Here is a 24804-nt window from a genome sequence, read left to right as displayed (position 1 = left end):
ACAAGTACCAAGAGAGGCAAAAATGGCCAAAATTTGAAAGTACAATTTCTACTTACAATGGCATCAATCTGATAGCATCATGTGAAATTAGATGAAAAAATACACACTTTCAAAAAAAACGGCACCTAAAAAGGAGGTTGTATGACCCCAAACGAAGCCTCTGAAGTTGAAAAAACTTGGATTACTTAGGTACAGTCACCAAAAATGGTATTTTCTAAAAATTAAGTGCATCAAAATCAAAAAATTTCTTCACCACTATGGAGAGCATGAAATTCTAGCCCATTTCAAAAAAAATTGCACCCAAAAAGGAGCAAAAATGAGCAAGTTATGGCCATTTGAAGTTGAACTGCAAAATCAGAAAGCTCAATGAGAGGGGCCTACCAAATTTTTGAAAAATGATGATGTGGTGCTGATGTCAACAAGTCACTGGGTTAAATTTTATGGCCATATGACTATTTCAAAAACTTCACCTCACTACTGACTAGGCGTTCGTACTGTACGGACAACTGACGTGGCAGATGACTGTTCAGGGGACTGTGCAGGCTATGCTGTATGGATTTGCTGACTAGATGAGTCACGTGGCATCTGCATGGTGGCCGTATGGATGATGTGGTACTATGTACGGAGGTGACGTGTCACGGGTTGTACCCGTGGGCCAGTGGCCACCTGCCACGTGGCGGACGTGAGTTCGCCTGTCTAGGTTGACTGCCGGTGGAGGAATCTGTTAGAGCTAAGGGCCAGCGGCAGGAGGAGTCAAGCTGCGTAGGAGGGAGCTTGGGACAGCAGAGTCTGCAGGTCTCGGCAGTAGCACTGGTCGCGGTGGTGGGCAGAATACGGCATCGACGGAGCTGACGAGCGGCCCGGGGAAAGGCGGAGACCGGCGGGGGAGTAGAGGTTTCGGCAGCATCGAGGTCCCGGCTGGCGGGAGGAAGGCAACGTGCGGAACAAGGCAGCGGGTACGGGCAGCACCTGCAATGTTGCAGACTTGCAGGTACACTCTACACGGGGGGGGGGGGTCTGCGAACCCCCTAAAAACACTTTTTTTTTTTTTTTTTTTAATTTAATTTTATTTTTTTTGATGTTTTTTATTTTTTATTTTTGATATTTTGAAAAAAAATTCAGAAAATGAAATTTTTTTTTTTGAAAAATATATTAAAAAATTTCGAAATCCGTACGATTATAGCAAAATTGGCGAAAAAAATTTTCTCACCAAAATAGGCCGACTTTATAACCAAAATTCATGGAAATGGCCTTCTGGACGCAATGGCGGGGTCGGATCTAGTCTAGGATGCCTCCAAAAGATGCTACTCCTCAGATCTACCTCTTGATGTCGCAATAATGCCTTTTCAAGACGAATCAATGAATCCCCAATGGCTCTGATACCATGTGAGATTTTGTCAAGATCAAGAGCTCAATGAAATGTACAAAATAGAGACACAATATAGGACAAGAATAAATTGTATTCTCATCAATAGAAAATGATCAATATTAAAATTACATACAATGTGGATGAGCTTCCTTATATAGGCAAGGCTAGGGATATGTGAGCACACAAACATGACATGTGGCTCAATAAGAAACAAGGGTAGGTAGAAAATAGGTGTGGGTGGGTAGGAGAAATAATATAATAGTCCACATGAGGTGGATCACCCACTGAATGTGGAGTGTAACAACAAGATCAACACCATAAAAGGTGGAATTTCTCCTACACACACTATCCCAATGTGGCACAAACACCCAAGTGTCTCATACCCAAACTACTATGAAATGCATTATCCTAAGTAAACTTAAGTAAGGTGTAATAATATCCAAGATGAATAATTATTTACACCAACAAAATCCAATGTCATGTACTGCTACAAAAGGGCATCTGCTATGCCAGATCTAGTACCGGTTTAAGCTCTGCAACTTCTAAAACCTTATACCAAACTCTGCCTTAATATTCACATCAATAATCTAGCCATATCCACATCTAAAATAATTTACATGAACTCATACTTATATGAGTCATATTACAACTTGCCTTGTCGACTTACAAAAAGATATTACAATTAATTACATTTTACAATAAATAAAATCCTATCAGCTAGGGTGCTAGTAATCAATCTTTTCTGTGCCAGTGAATGTAAGGTTGCCATCAATGACAATACCTACAATCACATACAATTTCTCATTGGAGTGTGCATTTGCCAGCATTGTTTTTATATATTTATTACATTATTTTGAAATTTTAAATAATTTATAATATGATTTTTCAATATATAATTTAATATATTTTAAATATTTAATATAACATTATATTGTATATTAAAAATAATTTAATATTTCTTATTGTTGGAGAGCCATGGAATCCAAGGATAAATATATATTAGTAAATATATGCATATATATACACACAATATATAGAACATCTTATAGTTATCAAGTATACATTCATTAGAAAGCATTGTGTCTTCTTGAACTTGATAGAATAATACAATTCTTAAATGCATTATACTTAAGAATATATTATTAATCTCTCAAATAAAAAGACAAAATATATTAATGAATATATATATATACACACATTATATATAACATTAACATCTTATAATTGTCAAATATAAATTCATTAAAAAAACATTACAATGATCTTATCTTCAGTTTAACTTTATAAAGGTTCAATGTCATAGATCTGAGGTTTTGGCATAAAAAAAATGGCTGTAGAATGTAAACTACAGAAATTTCTGAATCCTTCTCTTAAATCTTAATCTCTTGCACAGCTTTAAGAGAAGCATGATGAATCCAAGTATACATTCATTAAAAAAACATTACAATGATCTTGTCATTCAATTTAACTTTATAAAGGTTCAATGTTTTCAGGCTAGCTAAGCCATTAAATTGTAAAAAGAAATTCTTCAGAGCCATAGATCTGAAGTTTTGGCATTAAAAAAATGGTTGGTGAACCTAAACTTCAGAAATTTCTGAATCCTTCTCTTCAATCTTAGTCTCTTGCACACCTTTAAGAGCAGCATTTCTTCAATCTTAATCTCTTGTACACCTTTAAGAGCAACGTTTCTTTTCCGAGCCATAACTTCCTTTGTGCAAGCACAAATCCTAACATGTGAAGAAATATGTGAGATTCGGAGCCGTAACTTCCCTTGTGCAAGCACAAATCCTAATATGTGAAGAAATATGTGAGATTAGGGCATTGAGAAATCAATGCGTATCTTATAACATAAGAAATTTAGTGGAAATGACTTGAAAACAACAATTCAATTTATGATAAGCATCTTTTTGGGATTATATTAATGCAGTTTTTCATAATTAGTAAATTAAAGTATTTAAAAAACAAAATAACAAACTTACATCAAACATATGTATTTGCGAGTAGAGCCAGACAATGTAATCCTGGATTAATTTAAGTATGAATAATTCATAACAAATTCAACTCAAGGGAAAATGTTTTAAAATTATTTTTTAGTTTCGTAGGAAAGGGCCATGAAAAAGCATGGCAAAACATTTGTAATCTTAAACAACGAGACTAAATTTTTTCTAATACGGTTTTTATTTTCTCTGTGTGGAAAAATATCAAATGCATACCAAAGCATCTAAATAAATTGTTTTACAATCCAACATACGATCTTACTTCACACCAATTCCATATTCAAACTTCACACCAATTCTTTTTTCAAACCTCTGACATGTGATGTTACACAACAAAATTATCGTCCTTTGTTGGAAGACATTGACTAATTCGCAATTTGGGTACAATCAGGAATTTCTTTTGTTCCTTTATTTAAATATATGACCCCATTTTCTTTTAGAACCGACCGATAAACATTTTTTGGAAGACATTGATTTTGTGTTGATTAGGCAACCAATTCAGACGTATTTGATCTAGATTCCAGTTTGTTCAGATTTTGGAAGTTGTATGTTAAGGAAAAACTTACATTCAAAATGATGATTCATTTTTTAGATAGATATATTTAAGATATTTATATTATTAATAAAAGTGTATTTATCATATTAGATAGACATTATATAGCACCTCAACAATGATGGTGAATGTAAGATCTCAAGATTAACTTGTTGTGGCAATGCATGTACTATTGCTGAATAGTATTTTATCGTCGACTTTCCCAATGGTTGGGACAGTGTTATTTGTGTATTTAATAGAAAGCTAGGTGAAATGACTGAAAATATACAATATCGATATGCAGAGTTGATTAGGTCAACAAATTCACACGTGTTTGGCAAGTTTGTTCAGATTTTGGAAGTTGTATGTAAGCCAAACCTTACACTAAAGATAATGATTCATTTTTTAGATAGATATATTTAAGATATTTATATTATTAATAAAAGTGTATTTATTATATTAGATAGACATTATATAGCACCTCAACAATGATGGTGAATGCATATTTCCAAGATTAGCTTGTAGTGACAATGTTAGATGTAAAATAATAAATAAAATAATAAATACTTAAGCTAAAGGATGAATAGTGAAAAAAAATAAAAATTATATATCATAATAACATAAATTAATGAATTTTGTACATTTATATTTAAAACCTTGTAACAAATAATAAAAAATATCAAATTTAAATTGTAAACCTTTATATTATTTTTAAACATAATCTAATGATATATATCTTTTACTATTTAATTAAAGATACTTCGATTTATTATTATTTTATATTAAAAAATAAATAAAAATAATATAAGAATATTGAGAACATTTTTTCTACCATTTCAAATATTTTGCAACCAAATAATTTTTAGTAATAGAATAGAAATACTTAAAAGTTCTTAATAATATGAAAAAAAAATACTTGAAATTTCTGGATAATATTTCAAAAATAGATATAGTTTAGGAGTTAAATCTTTAAGTGCATGATCCACCAATCATTTTATTAGAATTAGAAGGATCATCTTTTTACAACCAAATTTTACACAAGAATAGTAATATGTAGAAAGCAAATTAAAATTCTAAAATGTTAAGAGATCAAAAACATCAAAATGTCAATATATATATATATATATATATGATTGTTAAATTAATTCACATCAATTGAATTAAACTGAATTGATATTCTCATAATATAATATAAGATTATGCTATATTTAAAATATAAAAATTATATTAAAAGTATCCAATCATAATAATTCCATATAAGAAAGCTTACCTTAATGTTTTTAATGAGATCATCAGAGAAACGATGAAGAGAGAGTATTTGCATTAAAAATCTACTGCAGCTCACCTGACCAACTTCTTACATAATGAAATTATTTATAGCTAAATCAACCAACATCAATAAAGACACGTAGAGTGTTGTTGTGCAGAATTATAATGACATGTTATAAAATACATATGCCACTTCTTAATCTTTGGGACGAGTATCATACGACGTGCCATGAGTGATTTGTCCTCCATAAATTAATAAATGCTTTTCAAAAAGAGTTTCTATATATTTGTAATTGTAAAATTCTTCATATTTTTTTTCATAGCATATTATAAAACGTTTAATATTACAAAATTATATTTGTAATTATATATTAAAAAGTTATTTTCATAATGTTGTGTTTTAAGATAATTTTTTATTTAATATTTATTATTAAGTTTATAATTATTAGCTTATATCTTTGTGATGTGTAGTATTTTTAAGTTAAAGAAATACATTACACATAAGTAATTATAGAAGTTTTATTAAAAAATTATTGATGACAAAATATGTTTTGAATAGGTTGAGAAAGAAAGGTTGAAGGAATGGCAAGTGAGGTTGATGGGGAGGTCCATTTAAATGAAATCAAGAAAGATGAATACAAAAGAGCATATATAAGATTAGGCATCTACCTAAATGGGATATTTCTTTGTATACAAAAGGAGCATATATAAGATTAGGCATCTACCCAAATGGGATATTTCTTTGTAATCTTCAATATGACCTTTTAGATGATCTTTTATCCTTTGTTTTGAAAAAGCCAAGTTAAAAAAGATTTTGGCTATGAATTCCTAGTGTGGTTCTTGCGTTATAAATTAGAATTTGTGTAGGCCTCCCCACCTCGACCTCCACCCCTACCCCTCCACCTCTTCTTCCATTCCTAGTTGATTTTTGTCATGATCCTAATTTTTTGTTGGAGGATACTAGTATAGATGATATTCATGGTATTGACGATGAGGAATTTCAAATCTTGGAATTTAATAGATAAATTTTCTTGTCAATTTGGATGGTGTTGAAAGTCTATTTATAATATATAAGTCAATAATTCATCTAACTAGTGTTTGTACTCCTAATTATATTACTCAACTAGTTCTTCAAAGAAATTGCTTACTATTGTTGAAATTTTTGATAATAAAATGAAAATATTCTTAAAAGAAAAAATTATATATAATCTATGGAATTGATTAAAAGGGAAATTGTTTAAATCATAGAAATGAAGTCACAACCAAATTTAGTTATTATGTTAATTCTACAAAATGAAATTATGATAATTATTCAAATTTTTTACAAGGACAATAAAAATTCTGTTAGAATAAAAAAAATATTGTTCTTTTCTCTTCTAATATTTTCAAGAAAATGAAATATTACAAATATAGTGATTATCAGGGTTAACAGATTGCATATGAGCACTCTTAACACATATATTAATCTAATACATACATTGACATATATAACATCAATGATTGATAGAAATGCTCATCCATATAAATGTTTTTCTTGTTTTCTCATTGAATGCTCAATATTTTAGAGACTGGAACTTGAATTCATGAAAACATGTGTGTAATTTTTGAGATTCATAAAGGGTTAAGATGAATACATACATTAACTTTTTAAGAACATAAAAGAACAAAAAAATGGATTCTCAAGAGACTATAAACAAAATTGAACTTGTATTTTATCACATCATTTATCTAATCTTTGTTTTGATGTATATGTATTCGTCCATTTAAGTTATATAGAAATCCTAAGTAGTGGAATTATCTCAATCATGCATACTTCCCTTTAAAATTCTCAATGTAGATATTTATAATATAATAAAGGAAGTAGTCTATGTCACATGCAATGAACATAAAATAAGGAAATTATTTCACAAAAGACTTTAATTAAGATCATATTTCCTATTGACACTTTTCTATTCATCATTAACAAAACCAAGATGTGATGCATTTTTATTTTACTTACAAGAAGTGATAGGTCATAGTATATATGTGAGTAACTAGACGTTGGCTTTTTTAATAAAAAGGTAGGGGAACCACCTTGATTCCAAGAAACAATAAAAAAAATGTGAGCTAAATAGGCCTCACAACTAGCTCTTTAGTAGAGAACAAAAGTCTAAATAACCATCAAACAAGTTGAAAACTACTAGAAAGATTTGAGAGAAACATAGAGGAACACAGGCCAACCATAAAATAAATAGGGTTTTAAAACATAAATAATAGAACAACTATCTAATACATAAACCCATAGGTACAACATCATTTGAGGAGTGTCTAATTAGCCTTACAGAAGGATAGAGATTCCCTCTAGACCTTCCAATCAATTGTTGCACAATCCTCATTTTTATTTTGGGTAATGTCTAAACACTATTTTTACTCACTTTTTAATCTTACAGATCTGAGAAATGACCCCCATAACAAATTTTTTTTAAATGCCATTGGTAATCTCAACATTAGTATTGAGGCCATTTTTAAATTTGGTAAACTTATCAATGTCCTACTTGAGCTTCTCCTCAAGCTCCATCACCCATTTTTCAATCTTCTCAACTTACATTTATTTGAACTTACATTTATTTGATTTCCTTTATTTGTCATCAAATTGTGGCCAATGTCCTAAATATCTTTCATATTTCTATCCTCATGTAGGTCCCTATTATCCCCTTCTTCAAGCTCCTAACTAGTTCTATTCTCTTCATTACTTTCTTCTTCTTCTTATTCTTCTTCATTTGCATTATCCTAGTCCTCCTACTTCACATCACCATCTATTAGCTCCTCATCTTTATCATACTCACTATAATAATCTCCACCTTTTTTAGGTGTTTTTCCATATTAGTCACTCTAGAAATTCTAATTGACTTTTGATCACCTTAATTTTTAACCTTTTTAAACTTGTCTTTTCCCTTACCAGTCTAAACCATATCATCATCAGCAATGCCCAAAAAAATTGGAAGTTAAAGTATTTTCCTATCCGTTCTCAATTTGTTGAGGGGGGATGTAGGATTCTAATTGGGGTTTTCTCTATTTGGACATGACCTTGAGAAGTTCAAAATAAAAAAGGAGGAATATTTGATAACCTTTGGAGATTAATTCCTCTATAGTAGGGCGAGCCAAATTTTATTTTCCTTTTTTAAATTTTTTAAAATTATATAGATCAAAAGGGGAAAGTTTGGTGAATTATAAATAGTTAGAATTTATAGATGACCATAATAAGGCCTTTTTTGAGAGGCGGATTATCTCCATCATATGAACAATTTTTGATAGATGAAAGCAAGGAAAAAGGAAAGCTAATGAGTTCAAAATTAAAAATATGGTTAAGTAGGGAGAAGTGGTATTTATGAATAGTAGAGAACCTCTCTTCTTAAGTGAAATATGGATAGATGAAGTAAGAAGATTCAAGGGAAGCTAATGAGTTCAAAATTTAAAATGTCATTAAGTAGGGGGAGGTGGTATTTATGAACAGTAGAGAACTTCCCTTGATAAGTGAAATATTTCATGATGTAGAAGCTCACTTAGTCCCAAGGATGAGGAAACTTGGTTTTGTTATAGTCATTTTTATATCCTTTTATCTTTTCTTTTCTCTTGAAGAAAGTGTTTATGAGCCCGCTGTAAGTTTATCATTTTTTGCATATATATATTACTAATTTAACATTATTTTCTAGATTTTTACATTCTTTTTATCTATATAAGATATCCATATGTGAACCAAATAATGAAAGGATGGGTAATTTTATTTCTTTTCAAGAAACAACATCTATATTTTATGGTAGCTTTGGCCTTCTTGCATATAGCCTCGTAGTTGAAGCTTAAGCTATACAATGATTATGTTCTAATTATTTTTATTTATCAATATAATTTATGTTTGAAATTGTACTTTGTTGATGCAGGTTAGTAGCTAGCTTTAATTATCATCTTTTGCAAATTAAATTGTAGACAACTACAATTAAAAACATTAAAAATACCATTGTTTGTTTAGTTCTTTGTGGGAATTTTTTTTTTTAGTATTTATTCTAAAAAATCAAATATTAATTCAATTTAGATGACAATAATTGTGTTTTCATTTGTTTACACAATAAATATCTTTCTAATCTAACTTTCCCCTGAATATTTTTGACAATTAATTTTTTTCTTAAAATGTCAAATGAAAGGTATATCAATGACAAAAATGTTTTAAGAATTTTCATATGATAGGCAAGGATGAGTGCCACATTCTAGGCTTGGAGCTTTTTATTCTCATTTTATTCTCTACTTTCTTTTCCTTCTTCTCTTTGAACTAACATAGTAGTATTAGAGAAGGCATGATATATTAAAAATGCAGGAGATCAAATTCATGAAACACTTTTAGATGCCAATAATTGTTATTTAATTTGTTTACACAACAAACATCTTTCTAATCTAACTTTCCCTTGAATCTTTTTAAAAAATTAAAAGTTTTCTTAAAATGTCAAATGAAATGTATATGAACGATCAAACTATTTTAAGAATTTTCATATGATAGGCAAGGATGAGTACCACATTCTCGGCCTAGTTTATTCTCATTTTATTCCAATTTTATTCTCTACTTTATTTTCCTTCTTCTCTTCCAACTAACATAGGGGTATTAGAGCAAGGTAGGATATATTAAAAATGTAGGGGATCAGATTCATGAAACACTTGAAGGTGAAGATTGTAGAAGGGAGATTGTCCAATTTAGCCACTATTAGAGGAGATTATATGATACCTTGGATAGGAGAAGAATATTTAAGTAAATCCCACCATTGATTTTTTTATTTTGCAAGGATAGCGTATTAAAAAATTCTTTTCATGTTGTTCAAAAGAGGTGCAGAATGAGCCATAGCTATTGAGAAAGCCATTGTAAACCAAAAAGTCAGTGCATAGAATTTGTTGTAGATGAACCACCTTTGGTTGGATTAAATATTTTGTCTGAATCCATCACTATTTACATCTTAGGGAGATCACAATTTTAAGCTCTCAAAAGGGTAAAAGAATCTAGGGGTTGTTTTTTTTATTTGATGTAAATGTTTATTGATGTGGATTCATATCCTAATGAGAAGGATTTATAAAATGGAGTATTGTTAAGTTTTCTTAAAAAGGTTGTAGTTGAGAAAAGAACCACAAAATTGTAGTTGTTAAGAGATCACAGTTAATCAAGAGATTCCTAAGGTTAAAGTTGTCAAGATAAATTTAAAGAGATGGCATCAATTATCAATTAATTACAACCCCAATTTCCATTTTTCACAGGTAAGAATTGTGATAATCAAGAAATAAAGATAAAAAATTTATTTCAATCTCAAGATTTATTAGATATAGTGGAGAAAGAGCTTTCAACATTAGATGATGAGACAACATTAAACAAAAAATAGAAGGATAACCTGAAGGAGAATAGAAAAATAAATCATGGAAAAGATCTACAATTTATTGAAATAAGTATAGATGAGATTATTTCCAAAGAATAAAAAATGCACCTTCAAGAAAAGATCATGGGAAATATTAGAAACCACATGTTAGGGTTTTTCAAAGGTAAAAATAGCTAAGTTGCAAGCACTTAGAAGGGATTTTCAAAATCTTCAAATGAAAGAATCAGATTCAATGATCAATTTTTAGCTAAAATTATGAATTTTTTAAATCAAATTAGATTAAATGATGATGAGTTAACAGATCAAATGGTTATAGAAAGTATTCTTTGAATTCTACCAAGTTTGATAGTATTGTGGTTTCCAATGAAGAAACAAAGAATATATCAAACCTATATATAGATAAATTGTTTAGATCATTACTATCTCATGAATACAAGTTGAATCGGAATAATAGTACTTCATTGGAAAATGCATTCAAATCATAGGTGTCATTTAGTAGAGACAAACAGGAAACTCATAGTTTGGAGGAAGAGGTAGAAATAAGTTTCAAGGGAAGAAATAAGGAGTCCAGATCTAGGAGAAAAGAGAAGTAAAAGTTTCAATTATAGAGTGTGCAATAATAATTAATCATCACAAAGGTATGATAAGTCTAATATTCAATGTTATTATTGCAAGAAGTATGGACACATTGCAAATAAATATCGAAAGAAACAAGTAGATATAGGAAAATAAAATGATATTTTTTTTAAAATAGTTTTGGTACACCACGCATTATATACTATGTAGATTAGAAACGTTCAAGTCTACAACAATCATATGACATGAAATAGAGACTTATTTGAAATCTTGGATACTTTAGTTAAATCCAAAGTAAAATTGGGCATTGATAACATATTTAAATTCATGGGTAAAAATGTAATAAATATGGTATTAAATACTTGTAATAAGTTCATTCTTCATGTTTATTTTGTTACTGGTTTGAAATATAATCTCATAATTGTAGTACAACTTATACAAGAAAGTTATATATTTGTTTAAAGATTAATTTGTGCATAGTACTTGATATACCTCTTAGTAACATGGTGATTGCAAAGGTTGAAATGACAAGCAATATAATTCTTCCACTTAGAATCAAGAGTGATATGGTGGAGAGAATTGAAGAAAATTTCAAGGTAACATCCCTAGATGAAGCATGTATATGGAACTTGAGGTATGGCCATATTGAATTCAATGGATTGTAGTTATTATAAAAAAATAAAATGGTAAAAGTATTACCCACAATTGTAGAGCCATTGAGTTTATGTGAAGGTTGTATTTTGGAAAAACAACATAGAGAATTTTTTCCAAAAGGAATGTCATATAGAGCATGGGAACCCTTAGGAGTTGTGCATATACATAAATATGTGGTACAAAACAAACACCATAATTACCGTGAGCACTTATTTTCTTACATTCATTGATGATTTTAATATAAAGATGGGTTTATTTCATTAAGTATAAATCTAAAACATTTGGAAAGTTCAAATAATTCAAAGCATTAGTTGAGAAACAAAGTGGCCTATCCATTAGGGTATTTATATTTGGTAGAGGACATAAATATATCAAATGAGTTCTTGGATTATTGTTTGTATCATGAAATAAAGTAGTTTACTTAAAGTTACACACCTCAATAGAATGGTATTATGGAAAGGAAGAAAAAAATAATAATGGAGATGGAAAGAAGCATGTTAAATGATAAGAATTTATGTAATTAGTATTGGATGAAGTAGGATCTTGTGCAATTTATATCTTGAATAGGCTTTCAAAAAAATGCATGAAAGAAAAGGTTCCACAACAAACATAGAGTGGCAAGTATCATAGTGTAAGTCATTTTAAAATATTTGAATGTGCTTGCATTTTTACATGTACCAAAGGAAGCAAGAACTAAGTTGGATGATTGGGGTGAGAAATTAATCTTTATTGGTTATTGTGAATAATCCAAAGCTTATAAGTTATTTAATCCTGTCACAAAGAAAGTAATTATTAGTAGAGATGTTGTATTCAAAGAAGAAGAATCTTGGGATGGAACAATAGAAAAAAAAATTAATAAAAGAACAAAATAATGAATAAGAAAAATATCAAAGAAGTCAAGAAGATCAATCGAGTATGCAAGAAGATACTTCAATAAGATGCCCACAAGGAGACAATTCACAAAGGCAGATTGAACAAGGAGAACTATCAAGACATTCCTATCCTAATTTAAAAAAATGTAATGATTCTAATCATATGCATGAATCATTGAGATCAACAATTAGAAGCAAGAAAATAAGAAGTTTAGAAGACGTTTATGATCAATGACATGGAATAGGTTTTCAATCAAAGTTTTCTTCATTTTCTCATGATTCTATATACTTTAAGGATGAAACCAAAGAAGAACATTGGGTTAATACAATGAATAATGAAATGAAATCTATTGAAAAGAGTTGCATATGAGTGGTAGTAGATATTCCTATGGAAATAAATGCATATGTGTGAAATGGATTTATAAGACTAAGGAAAGGTTAGTAGTCAACAAATTTCCACAAAAAATATGGGGTTGATTATAATAAAATATTTGCACTCATAGAAATAATTGATACTGTTAGAATGGTATTAGCTATTAAAACTCAAAAAAAATTGAATAACCAACAAATAGATGCCAAATCGGCTTTCTTGAATGGTTATTTAGGAGAATTTTATGTTCAACAACCCACATGTTATGAGGTAAAAGGATATGAAGACATGGTTTATAGGTTGAAAAAGGAACTATATGGACTGAAGCAAGCACCAAGAGTGTGGAATAGAAAAATAGGTTCATACATGGTGAATAATGAAATCAATAGCAGAAATAGTGAGCCTACTCTATACAAAAAGGTCAACAAGCAAAGTCAAATTTTAATTTTTTTTTATATGTTGATGATCTAATCTTTACTATAAATTTATCTATGGACATGTTTAAATAAGAAATGAAAGAGGAATTTGAGGTCACAAATTTGTGATTAATGAGGTATTTTCTTGGAATTGAAGTTATAAAAAAATAATAAGAGAATTTTCATTTGTTAATGTAAATATGCAAAGGATTTATTAAAGAGGTTTACAATGATAAGTTGTAGTTTAGCATCTACTTCTATAACGACAAGTATAAAATTTGATATCAAAGATAAAGAGTCAAATTTTAATACAACCATATTCAAAAAACTCTTTTGAATTTTGATGTATCTTAGTACAACTAGGCCAAACATTATGAATAGAGTCAATTTGATTCCTATATTTATGAAGTCACCTAAAAATTCACATTGGAAAGATCGAAAAAGATAATTGAGGTATATTGCAGGGACTATGAATTGTGGAATATTGTATTCCACAATAGATGATTTTAAATTAATATGATACATAGATAGTGACTGTAATGCCCCACCAGGAAACCCTGAAGGGATTAAGCTAAAACACAAGAATATAGTGCAATAGTTTTAAAAAAAAGAAGTTAAACACAACATTAAGATACATCGAGATATCAAAGTACAGATTACATAGTGGAAGACATCAACTAACACCTAAAGGGTTTCCCAACATGATTACTTAATTCCACATTTCACTTAACTCACACTAATTAATCCAATAAGCTGATTATCTTATAACGAGATAATTCTTAAACAAGGATAATTTGATTAGAAAGATTAAAATATAAATCACAAGATAAGGTTCATCCAGTAAGATTTATTCATACCTTTCGTTTATACTTTTCATTAAAAATTATGTCATGCATCTAATTTATTAACACACTTGAATTTCATCATAAACTAATGAAATATTTTCATGCATACTTAATTTCCTTAACAATAACTGAATGTATTTCATTGATCTAATCTACAAGCTTCCTTGATCCCATTTCAGCATTGAAAGATGACTACATGCATGCATTTAAGATTATTTTCATATAAACCGCTTCAACATTTTAACATGATGTGATCCATACATACTAAAACTAAATAGGAACATAAAGACATAAGTATCACATAACACCAAATTGATCTGGGAGTTCACCCTTAGAGGGCTACATCTCTGGGTCTGCTCAACTACAAGACCCCTCTGATAATTAATAAACTTAAGAATACATGAGGTTCTCATTATTTACAATTCTGCCATCAAGGCGAACATAACCAATATACAAATGAACACACAGGTCAATAAACACATAAATGATCCCTGAATAGGAAAGGATCCATCTAAACATAATAGAAGCAAATACAATGGTCCACTGGAGCATCCACAAAACTATTGCATCGCAACCCAGGGACTAGCATGACAATCAGGTACTCACAAGGGCATAAGCAATAGGATGACTTCACAAAAGTGCTCCTATCTAGACAATACAACAACAAACTAGCAAATGTAGGGACAAGTGTCATCACATGACCTTGTACGGTTACCATGGCAGGGCTTCATAGGTTCGGGCCCCATCCACTGGGTTACCCTAGCAACCTAATCTAAGCCTCCGGCCCATCCAAGCCTCATGTGGACCCACACATCCTTTTGTGAAGACAAGGATAATGGTTTGCCATTTCAGGCCTTCTCACAGCGTGTCGAGTCTATGTTAGCACTCATCCCATGTGTGAGGCACAATTATATTACTTAGAGATTCATTAACAATACTCTAATATACTATTAGGTTATCACTTATTAGACTCACTTTCGATGGGTTACCTAGCAACCACTTTGGGCATGACCCCCAATTGAAAGCCACTTTCCCATATGACACTAGACTATACTCTAATGAACTCAAAAACAAAGGAATACACATGTTTAAGCAAATGGAGTTCAAAATGGAGGGAACAACCATTTGGTCAAACATGACTTCATATGAGGTGCACTGACAGACGGTACTTTAACTATAGACTTGACCAACTATAGTCAATCACTAAACATCATTCTACACCCTCATTAAAGATATGACCAATTATAACACCACCACAAAATAACAGACAACTCGAGACCGAGGATAGAAATAGATACCTCAAATCAATCCATACGACAGGGTCCAATCCAACAAATCAAGGCTTTCCATTACTTAAGCAAAAGTGAATACATAAATTAAACTTGCATAGGCAACAATTGGTAAATACAATCTTTTCCCATATTGATATAAACATAAAATGTCGATCAAGTTTTTTAAATGATCTAAGTTTGATTGCAGTTATCTACCTCATTTAGATACAAGTTGTTCTTGGTTTCCTAACTCACTGAGGTTCATTTGCATCAAAGCATAACATAAATACACGAATATGGGTTTTTAAACCAAGTTTGCATGAATATAATTAAATAAACATTAACCAAATAAATATGCTATTTAATCTCTAAAAGAAACATCATGGCCACACTAGCTCAAAAATAATTTTTCCAAAATCGTCTTTTCTAGAGCCCAGTTACACTATATAGATAAAAGAAACATATACATATAAGGAACCCAAGTAAAGATAGTCCATTCCCAACTTAACAATCATTTCCTTACACATATATTGAAAATCACCAAAATTAATTATTAATTACTATATATTTATTAATCCATAATTAATAATTAATAACAAAATAACAAATTATGTATGTAATTAGAAAAATATGCATTAATAATAAAATGGAATTTGAAAATTAATTAGTGTATATTGCCACTTATACAATTAATTAATTACAAAATAATCATACTTTATTAATTAAATGCCATATATAAAATTTATTAAAAACTTAATTTAAAATTTACATTTAAATCATATTAAATTATTCTTATATATTTTTTTTAATTAAAAAAAATATATTAAAAAAACATTTTTTTTAACAAAACAAAAAAAAACAAAGAGGGGGGGGGGGGGGGGGGGTGTTCCACATGGACCCCACGTGGGTCCTCTTTGGTAGCTCAAGCTACCTACAATAGCGGTGCTACAAAAAAGTAGTAGTTCACTACCATTGGTACCACTGCCTACCTTTTGGTAGCAGTCAGGCTAGCATTGGTAGCGTTGCTACCAATAGGTAGCAGCCGCTAACTTTGGTAGCGAGCTACCTCCCGCGTGGTGGGGGTTTGTGCCCTGTCACATGGGTATTATATATATTTTTATTTTATTTTATTTTAATGTTCAAAAATGTCACAACCCTCCTTTATCGCTTTTTGATTTGATACAATTCCATTATATTTTTGGTTGAGCTATTGAAAATGATTGAATAAATATTATAAACGAATAAAAATGGACACACACACACACTTGGAGAATATAATTATTTTTATTTTTATTTCCCCACTCCCAATTATGGCACATGTTGTAGGAGGAATTAGAAGCTTCTAGAGGAATCATCAATGCCTTGCATGTAACTCCCCTACTAGGATTTTAATCAATTTTGCATGAGTCCAATATTGGAAAAGAATCTCATTCTTAATTAATTTCTCTAGATAGTGGGATTAAGGGATTTTTCGTATATATTGAATGCAAGTTTTCAAAAATGGGAGTTGATTATGTTTTGAAGAAATTTTTCCAAGTTTCCTTGTTATTAGTAGTAGGATCTTCTTTGGTAGTCTCAATTTCATTGCAAGATTATTAATTTGTTCTTAAATATTTCTCTTAAGTTGCAAGGAAAGATCTAAAAAGGATAGCTAGAGGATTCAACATCGAGCTTCGATAAGCCAGGTTCTCTCCTTTTGTCATCTCTCATTTACATATGAGAAATTTGTATTATCAAATAAATATAATTTCTAGATCTTACTTTATTGAAAATCTTTTCTTCTTAATTAGGAATAAATATTGATAAAATACTTTCACATAATGCATGTAAACGATAGCTTTATTATTTATTTAATTTTCTTCAGAAAAATATACACATGATCTTGCTTTTGCTTTTCCAAAAGAATTTTTTTGATATGTGCAAAAAAACAAATATCTTAGATTTCTTTTTCTGAGATTAAAACTCTTCTCTATGTATGAATATTGTTCCTTATTATTCTCTTAAATTCATTTCTCTCGTTCTTCGACTAGAAATCTGAATGTAAATCTCATTCTTTAATTAAATCCTACTCCCTGTGAAAAATCTCGCCTCTGTGTGAATACAAGTTGATATTTTGCATATGAAGTTATTTATATATTTTTTTTTCTGTGAGTAAAAACCCATCTCTCTATCTCTCTCTAAATGCAGATTTGATCATAAATCTTAATTCCTTATGAGCAGTCTTACTTCTCTGTGAACAAAAAAAAATGTCTGGAAATAAAATGTAAACTCCACTGCATTCATTATTCTTTATGGAAATAAATCCCTCTCTATGAATGAAGAAATAAATCCATCTCTGTGAATGTAGAAATAAATCCCTCTCTGTGAATATTAGCTCCTCAAAAGTCTTCTTTGAAAGCTTTGTTTTTCTCAGCATAATCATCTACCTATCTCTATGATTAATTGGTTATCTGTACACCGCTGAAACAAATTATTTCTCTATTTTATTTTATCCCTATGATTAAATTACTATTCTCAATTTTACATTAACATTTTTTTTTCCCTTATGCATATATCTTTTATGCTATTAAATAAATTGGAATGAAAAAAAAAACTATACATATATATATATATATATATATATATATATATATATATATATATATATATATATATATATATATATATATATATATATATATATATATATATATATATATATATATATATATATATATATATATATATATATATTAATATTGAAATTTATTTGACTTTGTACCTTGCATGGAATAGCGGGCCAATCGCAGGGGGCGGTGGAGTTACTACCGCTGAAGGGGAGTTGTACCTTCCACTAACCCTGCAGTCACTATTACAGCAGTGGCTGTAGGGTAGTGGAGGGGACCATGGTGGTCCCCTCAACACTATGGGCCTGCTTCTGCAGGTCCGCAATGGTGATGGGACCCGTGGGCCCCACCCCACTTGCCTTCCTTTTTTTTTTTTAAATCATGCCACTATAAAATTTAACTCGTGGGAATATGGACTTTCTTAAATTTTTCTTTTTAATCAAAATTTTAGGTTTAACTTAGGTAATTTTGAAATTTATCATCCTTAGTAAAATTTATAATAATTTATTTATTTTTAACAATTTTCTAATTGTAAATTAAATTGTATTAAATTTTATAATTGGAATTTTATAAAAACTACTTAAAATTCATTGGGTCACTTAGTTGGCATTTTGGACTCGTTAAAAGCAATTAATTCATATTAATATGATTTGAATCAAATGTCTAAACTAATTGATATTTTTGGAACCTATGACCATAATTAATTATTCTCATCATAGGTTCCAAAAATATCAATTAGTTTAGACATTTGATTATGGTCATAGATTATCTTATTAAGTAATCTAATAAGATAATCCATAAATGATTTTACATTCATTGAGTTAAACCATAGTAAACCCCCTTTAGTGTTGATTAAGTGAAATGCTTTTATGAAATTGATTTAATCTTGAAGAGTTGTTGACAATTGACAATTTGGTCAAGGGTGACGCTTATGATAGGCATTAAGATCTAGTTGTTTTAGGCCACAAGCAATAGGCCATATTGAGCCTTTGCTTAAGTACTACCACCGTGGGTAGAAACCATAGAGAAACTATTTGAGACATTGACCCTAGAAAGGGTTGCGTACCCACTAACCAGTTTACATCAAACCATAGAGTAGAAGATAGAACTACATACTTTACACCTTGATCCCGTGCCGAAATGGGTATGTAGGTAGTCTTGGGACGGAGTTGTCCCTAGTACTCAAGCTTTTGTGGGTGGGGTCTAGGCTTGGTAAAAAGAAGGATTGAGTAGAATCCTAATTTGAAAGATAAGTATAATAAAAAAGAAAAAAGTAATTCAATGCATACTCAGAAGGAATCCCGTATGGATTCGCTTGATTTCCTGAGGCTTTGAGCCAAATTCTGAGGTGGAATTCAAGCTTGTATTATGTTATTTTGATTAATCCTAAGGATAGTGACCTCGGTGCACTCCTATTAGATGAGTGTAGTACTTAGTGAGTGATTCAGGACCCGAATGGTCCTGATGAGTCTAATTCTCTAGCCAGAGCAGCCCCTATCCTAATTGGATAGATGCCTACCCCATATGGGTAGATGCCTATCTTGTATTGGATAGATGAAACCTCTTTCCCCCTATAGATAGATGCCTAACCTGTATGGTTAGATTCTCATCCAAGATGGATGAATGCCTAATCCTAATGGATGGATGCCCAGAGTATGCAATTGAATCAAACACAAATGATTAAATTAAACAAAAAAAAAAGAATGGTCAAATTTTGTTGGGTTAAACATGGTGGGTTATTGCAAAAAAATAAAAAAGCACACACAACAAAAATACACAATCTCCCAAAGACTTAAAATAATTAATTTTTTTTTCATTTTTCAAATACCCAGATTTAGGAAGGGAAATCTTTCCAAACCAATACCATGTTGGCAAAATAAGATTTATTTACACATATTTAAACCACAAATCTGCCAAACCCCAATCTATATTTAAAATTAAAACTTAATCAGGGAACCTTTAATGGAGATTTTAACAAAGTTTATCAAGAACAGCCAAACCCCCCCCCAAAAAATTTGGTTTTAGAAAAATAATCTGAACAACCAAATTTAAAATCTGAGAGTTGGGGAAGAAGCAAGGTGTGTTTGAGTTTGTGATTTCATTACAACTCTACCATTTTCCACAAAATAAGAGATTATTTACAATCACAACTAGATTTCTACAAAAACACCAAAAATAATCTTTTAAAAATATAGAAACCAATGAAATTAACCAGAGGCCTAACTGGTTAAGCAATCTTGGCAAGATTGAAGAAGAGCCCAATTCTCCATCTCAAGAACTTCCTTCTCCTCCCAAAACCCCGAAATTTTTCCATCCAAAAATATTTTCCAAAAAAAATCAATCTCCCATATTTTTCCAAAAATCTAGGTTAAATGGGAAAGATTTGACTAAAATTTTTATTTTGGATTTAAATTTTTTATTTAAAATAAATAACAAACATCATTCTTTTAAACTATATCAATAAATTAAACTTGCTTTTCAATTAAAAATTGATTTTCTCAAATAACTGAAATTAACCTTTCTATTTCCAAAATGCCAACAAGATAAAATTAATTCTATTTTAATTAAATTTAAATCTTTCTTTTCCAATCATAAGCATACTAAATTTAACATTATAATTAACCATTTAATTTAACTTCCTACCAACCTGAATTGAGCAATTCAATTAATGATTAATCACATAAAAATGGAGCCTATTTAATTTAGTCCCCAAAAACACTAATGCATAAACACACAATAAATCCAACTAGATAATAAGGATTAATTACTCGATTTAATCACACAAAACACGCAACCCAAGAAATCCAAACAAATAAACGAACCGCATACCCAACCAAAGGGAATACTGATGATGACTGACGACGCTCACTTGAGCACGACTATGGTCAAATGAGGATATCACGACAACCTAATCCAACTCTAAGGATTCAAGAGGTACACTCAAACCTACAAAATCAGGCGGAGACGAACCTTGCACCCATGCGGCACTATACCTAAAATCTCCTGCAACCAGGAGTTATACATGCATACATATATAAACTTAATGAAAGCGTTAGCCCAAGATAGTAACACAAAATAGGAGAATTAATAACTTTCATACAAATTATTGTGAAAACCACATTAACAGGTATGCACTAAAATCAAAACATCTGACTATGATCATTATATTATGATAAACTAACCAAGGTCAAACCAAGACTAGAAATTGATTAGGGCAGGGGTACTACATTCTTCCCCCCTAGGTTTTGACTTACTCTTGGAAGTCATAAGACTAGATGGATAAAATGTCGCACGCATCAGACCTGAAACTCATTCAACAAATATTAAATTGCATATAGGAATCTTTCCATAAATAAATGAAACATTATTGCTAAATCCTTTACAAATGCCATTATCCATTGGCAAGATACATCTAAAACCATACACTTCTTAAAATATTCTATGAATTATCAATAATCATAGTAGAGATACAAAAACTTTCTTCCTTTCATGACACCAAATTAAAGCATTAAAAGAGGTAAGAAACAATTACCATACTCATCTATCAAACATGACAAGAAAACATGCCATCATGGTCAATTTCTTTTACCAATACATCTTTTTCATAAAATTTTCTCACATAGAACTAGCTTCAAAATTAAATTTCTACAACCAAGTTAACTTCCATGAAATAAGAGCAACATAGATAACTCAATTGTTTACACTTTCCCGGCATATGAAAACCTTTCCAAAGACCATGTCCCATAACATAGTGACAAGTTAGCACAATTTACTCCATGATATACATAATAACCATCCACATAACTGGAATGCATAACTTAAAAGGCCACATGTGAGCATGTCTAATACTTGGTCAAAGATAACATGCCCGATCAGCATCTCTATGCTTGATCTCAGAATAGTAACATGATCATAAATATCCAATATCTCACTCAAGGCTCGATGGTGCTAGGGCACACCATAGCGGTGTTACCTTTCATACAAGACCTTTGTGAACATCCCTTGTTGAGTAAGGTGGTTAGCCTCCAAGAGATAGTCACCACACATAGGTAGGTAGTGGATCCTAGCTACATCATAGCCTCACATACCCCCATCCTCAAGGTTCCTTACGTCTACTTCCTTGTACACACTCTACCAAGACCGTCTCATACGTCCTTCAAGAGGAATTTCACATTTCAACACAAGACCAACATACGAAAATAATAAGGATAAATCAGTTTAACCACTAAAGTACAGATGAATAAAGATAATAAATCATGAATTCCAACAATAAGGCAAGAAAATAATCTGGAATTTGCAACACCAAATCAAGTATGCAAAAGATCACAAGATCGTGGCTAAACCTTCAAAGTCAATGTAGAATAAATTGTTGGTCCCCAAAGAAATAAATAAGAACATCACTATGTGACTAGCATCTAGCCACCAATAAGGAAGGAAGGAACAATAGAAAAACTATCGCACTAGATCATCATGTGGTGCGGCCAAGTCACACATCCACACATCATGGTAGTGTGCACCTTGGCATCACCCTGCATCAAGTCATCACGTGGCATGGCTTTACCCTAAACCTGTCATTAGGCTGCATGGCAATGTCTACTACATCCCACATCATGTCTCAACATGGCATGGCAATACTCCAAGTGGAAAAGACATGCAATGGACGTATCCTGCATGGTAGTGTACCTTGCGGAAACAAGCACATGCAGGTCACATCCTGCATAGCGATGCATCTATAAGGATACTCGTCCTAAGCCATAGGTATACATGACTAAGGTCCACCCACATGTCCACCAACACATACTAACTGGCAGCTTATATAGATAAACCTACCTTTCATGAAGACAATGCAAAGGATCCTCCAAAATACACCATTACTATGCTCAAGAATTGCCATCTAAATGCTCAAATAAAGAAGAGGAATAGGCTATCACACATAAACCTATAAATAGGTTTATCAAAAGGGAAAGTATTGAGTACACCTTTGATATAGTTTTATTGTATAATTATATCATTCATCAAAATAGAGAAGCTAAAGTTGTTGCGCGCCAACATTACTCGTACGCCAATCCATACTATCCAAGGAATGGTGACTTCGAATACTACCCCTTAACATACTAAATTATCCACAACCCAAGGTTTGGTACTCAGTAGGGAAAGAAATAAGAAACATCACATAAATAGTATGGTTTCCCATACTCATAAGAAACATATCCTCCATGGTTTATTACTTCACCAACCCATGGGCACATATAATAAGCACTAGTTTCTTACAATATACATGAATACACCAGTACTAGTTTAGTCACATTTAAAGGGAGTACTTTTCAGTATGGTCTCATCTACTCAAGGGAGATTTAAATTATACTTTCCACATGAATAAACGAATAAGGTTTACTCTAGATGCAAGTACTAAAATTATTAACAATTCACAATTACATAAGGAATAATATCATTCCTGTAACTCTCTCAAATTTTACTAAGCATCCGTATTCACATTACTAACTATGCAAATTTCTTTTCCGAAGAGGGCTTTCACCTTTCAATATGAAGCCAAAATGCAATAGTACAATTTCACATGTTTTATAAAAATTTTATTTAAATAATGCATTCTTCGTAGCATTTCTAAAAAATCTTATGATTTAGGCAAAGAGAAGGGAAAGAGAGTTTGAGAATCAAACTATTTCCTACAAGGAAACAAGATCAACAAGATCACACTATAATACAAAAATTTTCACTATAAGCCTATCATTTTAATTTCACGGTTTTCATTTCACTACCATTTTAGAAGAGTATCAATCGAACTAAGATGACATTTCTAATTTTTATGGTTGCAACAAAATGTTCTAGTTTTCCAAACAACAGAGATAAAAACAAACAATCTTTTCAATAATACCAGACCTCTTGCGAACACTCACTACTTTAATACAATACAGGCACATATAATAATTTGCAACCTATCATTGAAAATCAAATTACAATCAAGGTAAGTGAGGAGCTATCAACAAAATAATACATATTAATGCATGCACATCAAACAAGCTTTTCATTCGTACTTTCTAAACGTAATAAGGCAGTTATGTATATCCAAAAGCAAGTTCAATGGAGCATTGTAAAATATGTCCTCAATCAAACTATTTTAATAAAACACATAAAACAATCTTTCGCAAAACACATTAATACACTCTTGAAGCTACTATAACATGTTCCCTTTAATACTTCTTTTACAAACAAAGTAGTTTCACATAACAACTATTCACATATTAATGCACCTTACTTAAAATAGAATTTAATTATGTTACTCCTACAATACACATGGAGAATCCCTAAATGTAAACATACAATTTTCTCCCAATAACCAATATTAACTTTTAAACCCATAGCCCCTTTATTATCTAAAACACAAAAGCATCATAGGGCTCACACATGGGTTCAAGAAGTCGCAACCTTTCTCTCGCAAAAAGAAAACTCAAATCAGAGATAATTACACATATCCCAAACATTTTAATTTCTAGAGAGAGAGGAGGAGGAAGGGTGATAATCATTCAATTTGCTACAAAATAAGCATTCAATATCTACCATACTAGTCCTTCAAGTGGACAACACTAAGCTAGATCATACTCTTAAACAAGCATAGTTCACA

Source organism: Cryptomeria japonica, chromosome 9 (genome assembly GCF_030272615.1).
Source record: "Cryptomeria japonica chromosome 9, Sugi_1.0, whole genome shotgun sequence".
In the NCBI taxonomy this organism is placed as follows: Eukaryota; Viridiplantae; Streptophyta; class Pinopsida; order Cupressales; family Cupressaceae; genus Cryptomeria; species Cryptomeria japonica.
The sequence above is the reverse complement of the archived record's forward strand: the minus strand, read 5'-3'. Positions refer to the sequence as shown.